We start from the raw sequence: 15321 nt of genomic DNA, 5'->3' as shown, positions 1-15321 counted from the left end.
AATCCTAATTATTGCATATTCCAGAAAGGTCAGTGACCTATATAAAATTCACAACACATAAGCAATTACATGCTTGGCTTTAGCTGAAAAGTGATAGTTGAAATAGACTTTCTGGTCCCTCTTGCTCCTCAGGTAAATGAATAAGATTTCAATGAAAACATCTTTTCCTGAAAAAAATTCTGAATTTAAGACCAAAGCAATTTTTGTATCAGCTGGTACTTAGCCTATCTAAACATGATAGAAGTTTAAAAATAACAGAAGCAACCATAGATTCTTAAATTTCAGATGCCATTAAGCAGTAGGATCAGTGATTCAATATCCCCTTTGTGGGTTGCCCTTTGCTTAGATCTTGTAGCCACATAGCAGGGCCATGATTTGTATTGCCATGAGAAGCAAACTCAGGGAATAAAGAAAACACAGCAAACTTAAATAAAATTAGGGCTGTCATTGCTAATATGGAGTCTCTCCGAAGCATTTTGTCTCATATTTAGTTATACTAAAAAGCAAATTATATTTGTATACTTACTACAATCCAGTCAGAAGACAGGTTCAGGCTAAGATTTCTTTACAGAAAAATGTGTGCTTGCAGTGTTGATCTACAGTTTCTCCTCTTTTTTCATGTTTTCCTCCAGACCAGAAATTCTGTGCAAGACATCCCACTTCATTCAATTACTTATACAACTGTTTGACCCTCAAATTCCTCCTTAAATTAGTTGGGGTTTTCTGTTGTTTGGGGTTTTTTTGTTTGTTTTGTTTTTTGGGTTTTTTTTTTTTGTTTGTTTGGTTTTGGTTTGGGGGTTTTTTTTGTTGGTGGTGGTGGTTTTTTAAATTATTTTTCTAAATTCTAGAACTATGAGAAACAGCTACACAAATTAATTTTCTTCACCCAAAATCCTAGCTGTGGTAGAGATCTGTATCACCTAAATTTAGTCATCTGACCAAAAAGCCTACACCAAAAATCTAGAGGCCAGTAGTTCTTTACAAAACAAAACTGCAAGAGCTTCTGGAAGTTGTTTGGATGTTCTTATGACCCTTGTCATGACTGGAGAAACCCTACCTCTTTCCTCCATCCACTGGGAAGCCAGCTCCTGATCAGCTGTAGTGAAGCTGAGCTGCTGACTTCAGGAGCTTTTGAGAAATACTTGGTTCACTTATGAAATAAGATGTTACATAAAAGAGAGTCACCATGATATCAGACTCCAGATCTTCAGTAAAAAGAAGAGCAGAAGCAGCAGCCAAATTTGTGAGGCACCCTATTCTGTCAGTCTTGCATCTCGCCCACTGTCAGGGACATAAGCAGAGAAACAGTCAATATTCTGCATCCTGAAAAGGCTCGAGCACAAAAAAAGGTAGTGGGATGCCTCGCACTTGCAAAATGAAAATCATGCTGGGCTTGCATTGAATGCATTTTAATCGTTTTTCATTAACATACAAAAATCAGTAAACTTGTAGAGTGCAGATTTAGAGAGCGGGGTGGGGTTCAGTGTGAGACCAAAACACACACTTACCTCTGCATCTGTGCACTGGAGGGCACGACTCACCAGCAGAGCACACTGTGCCAGCAGGCACCCTCCAGCCCCCACCTGAGCGGGAGGAGGCTCTGGAGTCAGGACTGCAGGTGGAAACAAGACCCACATCCACTCTTGCAAACAAGGGGTTAACAGCTCTTATATCCCCCTCCAATAAAGCCACTGCTGATAAATGCAGAGCGATGCTTCCTTAGAAATTAAAAATTACCAAAACAAAAAATTACCAAACAAGTCGATTTCAAATCCTGCATTGTGATGCAAACAGAGTTTTATAAAGACAAACATACAAATCAGAAAATGTTCACCTGGCCAAGTATAAGAGGAAAAAATGCTTGAAGATGCCCAATGCTTCTGTGTCACTAGGGAAGGGCCATGTAAAAAGTGCTTCTGTTTATTTCATTAGCATCCATTTTCATCAATACCCAAGATGGTATCATTTCACACACTAGAAAGCAATTGCCAAAAGCACGCTTTCAAAAATGTATCAATTGATCAGAAAGTGCTGATGAGATGAATCAACTTATGCAGACCAAGGAGAAATATGCTCATAATCCCCTCGCAGCTGGAAGAGACTGAGTACACAGCAGCCTGGAAACAGCCGTAGCAAAGCCCTTGGGTTTTTTGCTGGTCATGCTGAACACTCCTACACCACTGCCACCTGCCGGCAAACAGCAAGGTACACATTTCATTCTGAAAAACATAAATAAAACATTAGCAGTGTTTTTAACCATGAAGTGCTAAGGCTGGAAGCAAGGCGCTTGCAAGATCCAGAGCTGCAGCAAGGCACCTGTGTTCACCTGGAGACACCACGAGCTTGGAAAGCACATCACCTTCCACCAGCAGCATCAGCAGCACTGATTGATGTTACTGCTCCCTTTTAGGAAGGATTCGCCTTTCCACAAGAAAAAACAAGTCTTAAATGTTCCTTCATTAAAGACAATGACAAAATTTCCATTGACTCTGGTGAGAACCTACAGGTGACATTTTAAAACCTTTTTTTTTTTTTGGCAGTTTACCTATGCAATCAAAAGAAGAAACAAGAAGAAAAGTACAGTACAAAGTCAATACACCACAGCATTTTCTTCTTCTCAGTAGTCAGTTTAGGTTTTCCATGAAATCCAGAGGAGTCTTTGGTGACAGGCACAGCAATATGTGCACAGACCTCAATAAACCTTCCTTGCACCTCTTTGAGTGCCAAAGTTCTACGCTGTTTACACAAAAAAATTTACAGTGTGAGTGCTTTTTCATTTTCCCTGGCCAAAGGGTGTGTCAGCTGATTAATACAGATTGGAACACCAGCAGTGAATTTTCCAGTGCATTTATTTGGGATTAACTGATGAGAAGGAAAAACATTCAGTTCTGAAAACTCGGGCATCAGCCCCAAAAGCAGAGTGTCTTTCACGGGTCTAGAACTGGTTAAAATTTTTCAATTAAAAATTAAACTTTGTAGATAGAACAAAGTAATAAAATAGCAACAATAGCAAACAATTTACTGCCAATGCAGTGATATTCTTTTAGGAAAGAATGTAGATTTTGTGATTTAATGAGTTTTCAGAATTTTTCAATAGAACAAGATTGTGCCTTAGGAAACAAGCAAAAAACCAAATAAATCTTTGTTCTGTAATCATTAATCTGTAAACTATAACTCTGTAAACTTTAATCTATAAATTGACACATCAATATATTATTTATGCTATGACAAGATCTAAGTTGTGGAGTGGGCTCCTTTTAGGAGTATGACAATACAGGAACCCACAAAGTTTCCAAGATAACAGAAGAAGAAATCACAAATGGAGGATCTCATCCATCAGTTGGCCAGGGAATCATCCTGGCAGCAATAGCAAGAAGTTTCTCTGAGCTGCCTGTGTGATTCCCACCACAGAATGCAGCAAGTTGCCCTCATTCCTTGCCACGGGCAGCAGGCACTACTTACGGATGACTCCTTCAAAGCAGGCAGCAGTATCAGAGCCAGCTGAACCTCACCTTGTGATGTGGGTAGGACAGACTTGAGCTGCCTGCCTCTGGTCAGCATCAGCCTTTCTGGTCACATCACCTAACAATACTGTAAAAAGGCAGAGAGAAGATAAAGATTTTAAAGGAGGGTATAGAGATAAGATGGCACTATGAAAAGAGAGTGATGGTATTTTTAAGAAAATTAAATTAAGAAATAGAAAGAGATTGGCACCTTGGATTACTTCAGAGGAAGAAGTTGGTACAGTCACAGTGGAAGAAGTGGTGGGTAGGCTGGCAAGGAGCTGTGAAATGGAGTTTGTATGCAATGTGCTAAAGTGATAAAGCAATGGTCTGGGGGAAAAAAAAAATTTTGACAAAGTTGGAAACTGTCCTGCACATTCGAATACAGTAAAGCAGCAATTCCCATGCCAAAATAGATGTTATAATACACAAAAAAACAAATTAGAAAAAAGTTATCTGTGCAATTGAGTTAGAAATAAGAGAAAAAAAATAAACTGCAACATGCAGGAGAGGCAAAGACAATACCCACAAATATAGTGCCCTTTATAGGTCTGAAGGAGGTAAGAAAGCAGAGTTGCCTTGAAGATAAAAATGGGTTGTGGAACTGTGGATATATAACAGAAAGGATAATTCATCTTCTTTTAATATATTACTCATATCCTTATATAGATATGTGAATGAATAAAATAATATTTTTTTTATTTATAAAAATGCAAAGATTAAAAATATAGACCACTTGGGGACTTCAATTAATAGTTGGCCGTTCTTGAAGAGATATCACACAGGTGGGATGGGGTGACTGGGGAGGAGATAGTTTGACAACAGAGAGTAAGTTTACAAGTATAGAAATAACACCAGTCTCAGAAAAAATTAAAAAATATATATAAAAGAAGGGACAGAGGAATAAAAGCTGAAACTAGTCTGGATTCCCAAAGGACATGTAATCAAAGTCAGTATTATCACTGCTACGAACTAGAAAGAAATTATCAGGAGATCATGGGAGTTGCTTGCAGGGAGTACAAGGGAAAGAAGTAGGAAACGGAAACTAGAACAGAACTAGAAAATAAAACGACAGCAGGTAGGATTTCCAGTGATTTTAGAGAAGTTAAAGTGAAGAGGGAAGGAGAAAACCCAAGAGCTGAAATCAACACTGATAGATCTACAGTCAGAGAGTGAGCAAGGGAAACAGAGCATATAGCACCTAGTGTGGGTAGTTGATACCAAAATGAAATCTGAGGTATTAATTCACATTCAAGTCAGAGGAAAGCATGGCTTTCTTTTTTTTTGGCCTATGATCTAGGCAATCTCAAGAGATGAAGCCTTCTCTTTACCCAGGAGCCCAGCTTCCATTATAAAATATTAAAGCATGTGTGTTATAGAACATAACTAGATAAATGAAACATCATAGAGAAGTAAACAAGCAATATGGCATTGAGCAGAGATCTTGCAAATGAGGGGAGAAAAAGATCAGCACTTTCTTTCAGTTTGGGTCTGGAATCTATCCTGAATTTGAATTAAGTATGAAGATCAAAAGTGCGTCTAGTTAATATTTAAAGATATGCTTTGGGGGAAAGCCTTGTTTTTCTGATTATTTGTGACTAACTTTTAATCTTTAATTTTTTTTATTACACTTTCTGTTGAATAATATTTTAAGCAGTGTATCTTCTGAAGTTCCCCTGAGCTCCAATTTGAATGTGATAAATCACATGCCTTGGAACTTATAAATTATCTTCCATATTCAAAATATTATAAACTTGAAAATGTTACATTATATTTTCTTTCCTCCTCTTTTGTGCATTTTCTTTTTCTTCTTATAACTTTGAGGGACTTTTTGGATGTAATGGAGAGTACCTTCTTGCTGCCCACGCAGGCTCCTAAGCTCCACACCTAATAGAAAAACAAGACTCAAAAACGTAACATTAAAAAGTCTTATCTAGATTAAGTATATTATTCTTTAACCCCTTTATCAGCATCAGAACAAGTGTGGATTATTGGTTGATTATTTATTTCTAACACCTTTCATTCAGAAGGATCAGCTCACTCCCCAAACTGTGAGGTGCTGCCATTCCCATTCAGAAAGGAGCTAATCTAAGGCCTAAAACAGTGAAGTAATAATGTCAAATCTAATGTAAAAACAGCATCTCATGACACTTAAATTCCTACTCTGTCCATTGGACCACATAACCTGATATCTAACGTGATACAATTTACTAGAGGAGATCTTGTATCCCACTTTTTGGAAAGTATTGTTTAACTATACCGGTAAAAGGTCCCTACATCAAGTATTCAGGAAGCAGCCATCCTAATTGCATATTAACCATATCCTTTTTCAAGCAAATAATTGAGATATCTCTCACAACAAGTATAACAGCAGTAATTAATATGAAATGCATGATAAACTCCTCAGTAGTTACTAGTTTAGATCTATTGTTTGTTGTTAATCAGAGAAAGAAAGCAAATCTCTGAAGGTAGATAGTATCATATTGTGCTTGGCCAACTGAAAGCCATTTAACTGAGAACTTCATTCCTACACTTTGTTTTATACTATAAATGATCATAAAATTATCCAGTTGCTAAAAAAATCATAATTTTTTGAATCCAGAATGAATCAAATTAATACAAACTTGGTTACAAGCAAATATTTCTATAATGAACTAACAGCAGACTCTGGGATAGTGAACAGATCCAAACTTCATTCAACTGCCCCTGAAGTAAAAATCAGCCTCTCTTAATAGCATTTAAGTTGTAGGATATAAAAAATTACATGGCCTGAGTAATAACCTCTGAGAAATGTAGTTGCAGGCATCAGCAACCTTTGATATCACTGCCATAGGGGAGCTCTCAGCCTTCCTGAGGAGCAACACAGGTCTCCAGTCGCCAGAGGAACATTCTATTTCAGGCTTGAAGATCTATTTCAAACACCTAACAGCCAGCCACAGCGTGATATCCACAACAAGTGACCACTGTTCACACACCAGAGAGGTGTGTACTTCCATGAGGGACCATACTGTGGAGTGGACTGGTACTTCTGCGCGTGACACCAAACCATATTATCCCAAACACTGCCACAAGCTGATCTGCTCAGTTGTTTGTTTGGTTTGTCATTTCTTTTTAAAGCTTTCCCAATAAGCAGTTAAGTTGTCAGAGTTCATAGAGTGACTTCAACCTGATGATCTCATGAGTATACATCTGCCCACAGGAAGAGAAGTGCCAACAAAATGAGTTGTTTATCTCCGGTCCCCAGTGGCAGAGTACAGCTATGAAGGTCAGGTATTACATTTGCAAGAAGTGACAGAGTTTCTGCATCTACTTCATCATTTCAGCACGGGTAACTGAGAACTCTCCAGACATGTGCATGGCAATCAGGAAGGACAAGTACATATGGGAAGCTGAAGGTTGCTGTAGCATATAATACCACGTTGTCATGTATATTACTGCATGACAGCTGGAACTTCTGAAGGTCAACCCATCACTAAAACAAAAAAAAAAAATATTAAGAAAGTAATTACAGTGGACACACATGCCAGGGTGCTCCTGCTTTCATTTAATGCTGTGTCTAGGAATTAAGAATGTCATTATTAGATCGCAGAAAAGAAAGAATGATAGAAACAAAACTGAAGTGAAAGAGAGGTTAATATACTGCATACTGGAAACATGTATATTAATCCAAAAGTTTTTAAAAACAGTAATACAAAGGCTTTGGCCTTCTTTTCTCCTCATTTCTAAATTTCTTTTTTAACTTACATGCTTGAATTAATTGTTCATAAAATTATTAAAGTTCCTATTAGACCAGGCTAATAGAGATCTGCATTTTAAACTCAGGAGCTGTTTCAAATCAACTGCAAGAATCCATAAACAAAGAATGATGGTCATAATTTTTCTTGGAAGACACTAACATGGCCCACCTTCCAGAAATAAATGGATAATTTGAATGAGTGAGTGGGAGCAAGAGTGAAACACTAGGATTGTATGAAGGTTGTTTTAGTTTAAAACACTTTCTCATGCCATAAACATACAACATAATATTAAAGGGGAAAAAAAAGAGTTTTTTCTTTCCCAAACCTAATTTTATTAACATTAGAAAAATTTCAAAATTAAAACATTAAGGAGATTAGGAATATCTACAATGATCCATAAAAGGTCTCAGTGATTTTCTGAAAAAATAAAATACACTAATAATACATCTAAAATGATACTTTAATTCAAACATTATGCATTTAAGTAAAACATTGATAATCTCAATTGAAGACTTAGCTGGTATAAGAGAATTTGAAATGCAATTACTATACCTAATGCAAATTTTAAATTTTGATTCAGTGTCTTAGAGTGCAGTTAAAAATATTATTTTTTAAACCTAAAATCTAATGTCCCCAGACTTTTGCACATCCTTTTGAAGGAACAACAGCAGAAAATCTGCTAAGGCAGATAAATTGTTGCTATTAGATTTCAGAAGGATCAGTTTTTAAAAGGACAGGAGCTTACTGTTCCTTCTTTGCTGTCCAATGCAAAATCCTATCTAGTTACAGCTGTTGCAGTTATTAAATTTAAAAAATGAAGGGAATACTCATTCTGCTTTATTCTAAATTTTGATAAGCCTAAATCACAAGCTATTGGTTATTAATTAATTTTTTTTTAATCCAGAAGTAAGAATGAGTCTATGTTTTGATGTTTGAATTTCAGAGGAAATACCCAAATTCAGGTAAAATGTAAGACTGTGCTTTTATTTTTAAGTCAGTGCCATACTCACAGTAACCTAAGATTCTATAAAATGCCAAGAATCTTGCTTTTAATTGTTTGTGTTTTCTTTACAGAGCTCTAACTATGTATAAGATTAGAGCATAATTTTGTTGTTTAGACCAAGGACTTATAGACCCATCAAAATAAGAAGAATTTCTATTATTTCTGTCTAAAGAAATCAGTCATTTTTTGTGAGTACAGAAACATTGCCAGATCATACCAAGCAGCACACATCTCAGGTGATTGAAATCCTGTTGGCAAATATGAATTCCTTCCCTTCTTGTGGCTCTTTTAGCTCAATTAGCAGCTATCAAACAACTTAACCTCTTATGGGAAGAGATAAGAGGTTGAATGCACCTCAGAAACTGGTATAAGCAGGACCCTGGCTGCCCAGATGCAGAAGCATCACATCACAGCACCACAGAGGCACAAGTTACTCTGAGAGCAACAGCCCAGGTGTAGGGACTCTCTAAGACCAGACACCAGAAATGAGAGAAAGATTAACACTCCAAAACTATCCTCTTTTCACACCACCTCTGTGCAGCAGCTCATACCTCATCTCATCTACTCCTCAAAGGTTTTCCATGGACCTGGAGGTTGCAAACAGCAGATGTAAATACACAATGCACTTCAAAGAGCTCACATTACGTATAAAACCTCTGCAAGCTTAGTTTATAATCTGATTTTCTATGTTTTGGGACTAGTGTCAGCACTGACATGCAGGGAGGTGGCCACTACACAGAAGTGATGGGGTTGGCACATCTGTCCCTGCTTAGTTTAGGTTTAGTTCTACAGGTGGTAGAGAAGAAGCAGTGCTAGCATGAAAAGGAGCAGTGCTAGCATGAAAATATAAAGCTGCCTGGCTGCAGTTAGGGCTTCTAGCATGCCCATGAACTCTCACTTCCATCTGTATTTAGTCTCTGGACTCTCATTTTCGTTTGTGTGCATAAGAGTCTAGGTTTGCTAAATTGAGAACACAGCCTTGAGTTCCAAGTGCGTTTTTGTCTTCAGCTAAATCTCTTTCCACAGATGCCTAACAACCTCCAGTTAAATCTATTATTATTGAAGAAGTAAACTGCACTGAACTCTTACAGGTCTATGCAGAATTTTGTGCATCAAAAAAATGGCTATGAACCATCATTTAAAGGACATAGCAGTTTCCACTTTTCATATCCAAAACTGAAAACCTTCAACATCCTTTGTTAAGAAGACAAATCTGTTTGCTCCCTGACCGCATAGGCAAATGGTAAAAAAAAAAAAAAGTATGTTGAGGTCCAAGGTCCATTCCAATATCCGTGTTTGTCAGCAAGCACGCAGTGGCTTCAGAAGGTACACCAGAACAATTGTGAAGGTGAGGTACTAAGATAAGAATGAAATTAAAATCTCAAGTACATGAGGAGGGTTCAAACATCGAATCAGCATTGCATCTTAGATGTTTTCACAAAAAAAAACAAACAAACAAAAAAAACCCCCAAAAACAACTACCAAAAAAAGCCAACAACAAACAAAAAAGACACTTAAGAAAGCCCCAAAACAAACAAACAGTAACCTCCAAAACAAACAAACAAACAGAAACCTCCAAAACACAAAAACCCCATCACATCTGTGAACTGAAGAAGAATAGCTGTTTTTAAAGACTGATGTGCATTAAATACTTAACTATATAGGAATCATCATGAAAGGTAATGGAAACTCCTACTGCTGCTATTCAACATTAGGTAACGGGTATTGCATGACAGCAGAGTCCCGGTGCATATTAATGCAGCAGGCATGGCAAATACAGGTGCCAATGCAAGCATTATCACCCAGCTCTGGTTAAAACAGCTATGATGCCTGGAGTAAAACCTAAACTGGCATCAATCTGCTGTAGGCAGCTCACTTCATCTTCCTCCCTCCACTTTCTCCTCCCACACCACAGTTTGTGCTGCGCCCTTTGATTCAGGACCACGTGCTGCAGTGTTTGTGCAGACACCGTGTAGCTCTGTGAGCTATCATCTCTCTGGTGTGGTTTCCAGCAGGTAATAGGGAGAGTCAATAACAAGAATTTAAACTCATTTTTCTTCTTAGTCAATTGCCACAGCCCATCAGTTAACAAGATTTCTGAAAATACAGAAAAACATTTTGAGCACACATAGCTTGCTTTTGGGAGCTTCTGTTAACATTCTTGCAAAGCCCACACAGCTTCAGGCACTGCACAAACATATGGGAGTATACAGACTGAAGTAAACACAAAACAGTAGAAAGAAATATCAGTAGATGTAAAAAATGAGGCCAGTAATACAGATTAAAAATAACACTGATTTATGGTAGAGATTTTAATAAATAACACTGTACATTCCAGTGGAGGCTTCATGCATTTGACACACTAATGTTATTGCTTGCTGCACAGTTGTGTTCCCGGAATTTCTTTAGGAAGGTGCCCAGAATGCTAATATAATCAAATATCTGGGAAGCATCTCAATACCATAAGTGGCACTAGTGTAAAATGTATTGAACTAGCGTGGATTTACACCCCTTACACCCCCCGCCCCCCATCCCCATTCTAATTCAATTAAATGGGAAGGGGAATAATGCTCTATAACTTGAAGTCCCTTTTTTTTTCTCCTTTAAAACAGAACCAAATAAACCAAATCTCAATGGCTCCCTCTGCTGTCATGTCTTAGAAGTTTCATTATATTTGCAAATCTTTTTTAAAACCAGTTTTTTCCTTCCCCAGTCAGTGAATATCTGGTATTTTCACAACATCATACAGTGTGCCAGCTCTAAAGAGTCAAATAAACCTTTATCCAAAAGCAAATTTCTCAAAGTGCAATTCAATGCCTGCTTATCAAGGCTGGAATAGGTTTGCCCTTCATGTTTGCATGGCAGCTACATGTAGTATCATAAAAAATGTTAAAGGTGGTTTATCATCTTTGTAATCAGCTTTGGGTTGATCTGGATTTAACTGCATAGGTGTGGATTTTGACTCTAACAAAGCTAGATCACTTTGCATGAAACAACTGTATCTATAACAAAACAACTGTAACAAGTATTTCAGAGCTATGGGAAGAGTTCTAGAGAAAGAACATGTTTCTGATGAAACAAAAAGTACTCCACAACACATTAACCAAGCTGGAGAGCTGCACTGCCTCTGGCAAACATTCTAGATTGTTCTTTGCCAGGCCCCAGGGACAGATAATGGTCATTACCTGGCACAGGTGAGCAGCAAAGCAGCAATATCAGGATGTCTTGTCACACAGCTGACAAAGATTTGTCTGCCTCTCAGCATCTCGGTAAGAAGTTTAGCAAGAAATACTCCATCAGGGACCTAACTCCAAGCCACAGAAGTCAACAAGTCAGTCAAAAGAAGCAAAAGCAGACCCCAGGATCTGTCCTCCCACACATAAAGAATAAAGAACTCTGGAGGACATTATTTATTCTCAGCAATGTACAAAAATGGAGGATAATAAAAATCTGCACTGCTCGGTCAAAACAGAGGTGCAAACTTAAGAGAAAAGCAAAACACCTCAGTACTTCACTTTCCAGTCAGTGGAAGCACCTCCCAGGCACAGAGTGCGTAGGGGGAGGCAGCTGAGGAGGGACGTCCCCCACAGCAGTGCTCCCCTCTCCGTGGCTTCCTGGCAGAAGCACACACTGCCAAGTGACAGTCCCTCAGTGTCCCCTGAAGGTAGATTTGATGCCTGAGGTTAATGGAATGACAGCAGAGAGTATTTCCATACTAGCCACAGAATTTGTCTCAATTGCCTCTGTCTTCTTTCCGCTCCGAACCCGATGCCTCTCAGACCGGGAGCTATATTTATCCCTTGCACACAGGGATGTTCTCATGGTTCTAAATTAAGCAGTTTCTGTCACACCCAGGACCAGCCATAACCCTTCTCTATTGGTTCTCCACATCAGAGTTCTCGGTGCATCTGTGGAGCCCTGTCTAAACCAAGGGCAGATGTACACACCAAAATAGTCACCTCACTCATCTGGCGGTGAAAGCTGAGATCGCTGGATGCCCCCCACTGTACACATCTTTTCACACAGGATGCATTTAAACTGCTGAGAGACAACTTCTCCTTGAACTGCCAGGGCATCACTGACACCTACAGCCTAATTCTGCCTAAAGATTATACCCACTGCATCTACTTCGATCCTCTTGCCCCAGGTAACATGCAGAGACCCATCACATTTCTAGTCTTCCCATATTCTTGTCAGAGTAAAAACATTCTCTAGACTTCAACTGTTCTTTTCTTTTTCACTTTTTCCCAGCTCATTTTTACTGTGATGGTAGGCTAATTCACCTACAAGAGGGAAGTTTCATTTATTTTTTGTAAAGACATACAAACACTCTAATTTATTACTAACAACTTAGCTTGAAATGGCTTTGCTCTCATTTTGCTAAGCTAGGCTCACACCTTAAATTCCACCTATCCAAATACAGATAATACTTATAACATCCCAGATTTAACTTTAAGATATACCATCCTAATTTGACAAAAGAAAATATGAAAGAGTTTTTGAAATATTCCTAGTGAAATTTGCCCAAATAACATTAAGACAACTCCACATTTCAAACCTCTCAAATGCCTTCAGCTTACAATGATGGTTCTTTGCTATAAAAGTCCATACCCATTGAATGTCAGGCTGGTTTTATTCATCTAGACTGCAAGTGTAAATTACTTAATCAGCTTCTTAGAGGCAGATACTGCATACCAGTATCAGGGAAAAAAAGCTTACCAGAATGTCCAAAAAACATTAAACTGACTCCTTGTATGGAGTATTGTGTTATCAAAGACATAGTTATGAGTGATCTATGTATTACATTCTCTCCAGATTAAATCTTTTTACTCTCATGTTTGCAAGAAGTTGGATCTTCCTTTCCTTGAGCTGGATCTTCCTTTCCTTTCCAACTATTACAAGCTTTCTGGTTTACTAGCATTACTTGTAGTACTTGCCTGACTGCAGTCTTGGAAGGAGCAATTTTCATACAAGAATTGCTGATATTACAAAGCAAAAAAAAAAAAAAAAACCTCAACTATTTGGCACATTTAAACCTGTCACTTCAATGTATTTGATGCTGGAAAGCAAGAGGGTAGGAGACAAATACAATTAGTTAATGGGAGCAGTGATCAACCCTATTCTCAGTGCATTTTTAGACAGGGGAGAGAACACAGCCTCCCAAAGCTCCTCTTGCATTTATTCCAGACTCTGCCTACAGAGCTGGCATAATTATCCTGACTTGGGATCAACTAAGTGTCAGAAAGCCTGAAACAAAAGAAGCTTGTTAAACTTAACAGTATTTGCATTCTCCATTAATTTATTTGCTCACCCCAGATAAAGGAGAGTCCACATCACTGACATGAAACCATGACATGAAGGTTAAAGGATGTTTTGTGTTGTACAGAAGGTGTGTGGCACCAAAATCCTTACCCCCTCCTTTTCTGTAACACTGTTAATCCAGGAATTTAAGGCAAATCTTCACATTTCGACCCCATTGCAGACACTTTGACTATGTCAGAGGCATCTTTTTATTTGCTTACCCAGTGGATTTGAACTGATCCTACTTTGAACTTCCCAGATGTGACCCAGCTGTGAGTCAGAAACCTGCAGCAGTCCAGGGGTACTGCTGAGCTGGTTAAGTCTGGTTGAGAACAATTCTAGTAGCAAAGCTCTGGGCCAGAACTGTGCTGCAGAGGTCAGCACACAGGCAGCAGAGGTTCCTGACACAGCTGACAACTAAATGAGCACCTGCACAGGTAACAACCAATGACCACAATGTATAAAAATTACTTTTTCCATCCTAGCTGTTACTCTTTCATGAATAACAAACTCTCTATAGTGGCAGTAAAATAATCTGAGCTCAGTGTAAATTACAATACACTTGAAATTCAATCTCTTACAAAAGGGCTCTACCCTGATCTGAAAAGAAAAAAGAAACATGAATACTCAGAGTAAAATCTGTAGAATATAAGAGGTAATACCCAGCAGCATCTCACCCCTGCTCAGGGAACAGAAGTTCCTGGCAGGAAAAGCTGGATTCATAAGCCCTTTTATTTCAGAAAGTATTTTCTCAAGTAATTACTTGAGAAAGCAAAGGACCCAACTTCCACTTGGGAGTAGGTTTTCCTATGCCAATATGCCTAGGCCCCAGCCTGAGCACGATGTAAGGAATCCAAGGGAAGAAGAAACCCAAACCAGTAACTAACCTTACATCAAGTACATTTTGTCTTTGTACAGGGACAGAAGCACTTGATTCAGTGGGAGTGCAGCACCTGCCCCCGTCTAACTCCTATATTTAGTTCTCCTGTAGGTTGCTTTAGAATGCTTCTTCTGTAATACCAAATGCATATAAAGATGGAAACTTTGACCAAATGCTCCAAAGGTAACATTGCTGGGACTGTGAGGTATTTTTCCAAGGGAAAACAGAGTGTGAAAAGTCTGTGGATAGCCCTTATAGACACACCTAGTAACAAAAATTTTCCTACCACATTTCTAGCAAGTGCAGCTTAGATTTAATTTTGCAATGTAAATGACATTTTGCCTGTAGAGTAACACGCCATTTATCGTCTTGATATTTTTTCATATTTGGTTAATGTTTCTCTTTAACAGAAAAAAAAATGCTTAACTTTGTCCTTTTGAGAGTTCTCAGTGGAGTTTTTTGTTTTTGCCTCTCAAGCAAATCACATTGCTACTGCAGATGATATAACAATTTTTTTTTAAAATTACATTTTGCTACAGAATTTTTCTTCATTTAAAGGTTTTCTGAGTCTGTTCAAGTTGTGTTGAGCAACTATTTATGTAATCCACAAACCATAAAGGAACTGAAATAATCCAATGAACTAAAAATCCAGGAAGGATCTTGATTCAGAAAGTCTCAGCAAACAGGAGCTGAGGTGAGCATGCTGGAGGCAGCTTCTTTCCTTCCTCTCACACTGCTCTCCTTGTTCTCATGATTGGTTGTTGTCAGAATATCAGATTAGCCAGATTTTTGGTCCAACTCTCATATCCATCCTTATTAATTGTAAAAAAACCTGCAAAAAGGGCTGAGTTAAAGTTTTTAAAATATTTTTGCAACAAACTGCTTGACTTTGTTAAA

At 38.2% G+C, this 15321-nt stretch overlaps 1 long non-coding RNA gene across 1 annotated transcript; it reads right to left on the bottom strand.

The window, feature by feature from the left end:
* Positions 1-980: 980 nt before the first annotated feature.
* LOC135279896 (uncharacterized) lies at positions 981-12029 on the bottom strand. Its single transcript, XR_010347046.1, has 3 exons — positions 11429-12029; positions 3513-3591; positions 981-2219 (listed from the first exon to the last, which is right to left on the bottom strand). It is a non-coding gene; the product is annotated as an uncharacterized LOC135279896 (long non-coding RNA).
* Positions 12030-15321: the final 3292 nt, after the last annotated feature.

This window comes from Passer domesticus, chromosome 1 (genome assembly GCF_036417665.1).
Source record: "Passer domesticus isolate bPasDom1 chromosome 1, bPasDom1.hap1, whole genome shotgun sequence".
NCBI lineage: Eukaryota > Metazoa > Chordata > Aves > Passeriformes > Passeridae > Passer > Passer domesticus.
Note: the sequence above shows the minus strand (reverse complement) of the source record. Positions and strands in the feature narration are given on the sequence as shown.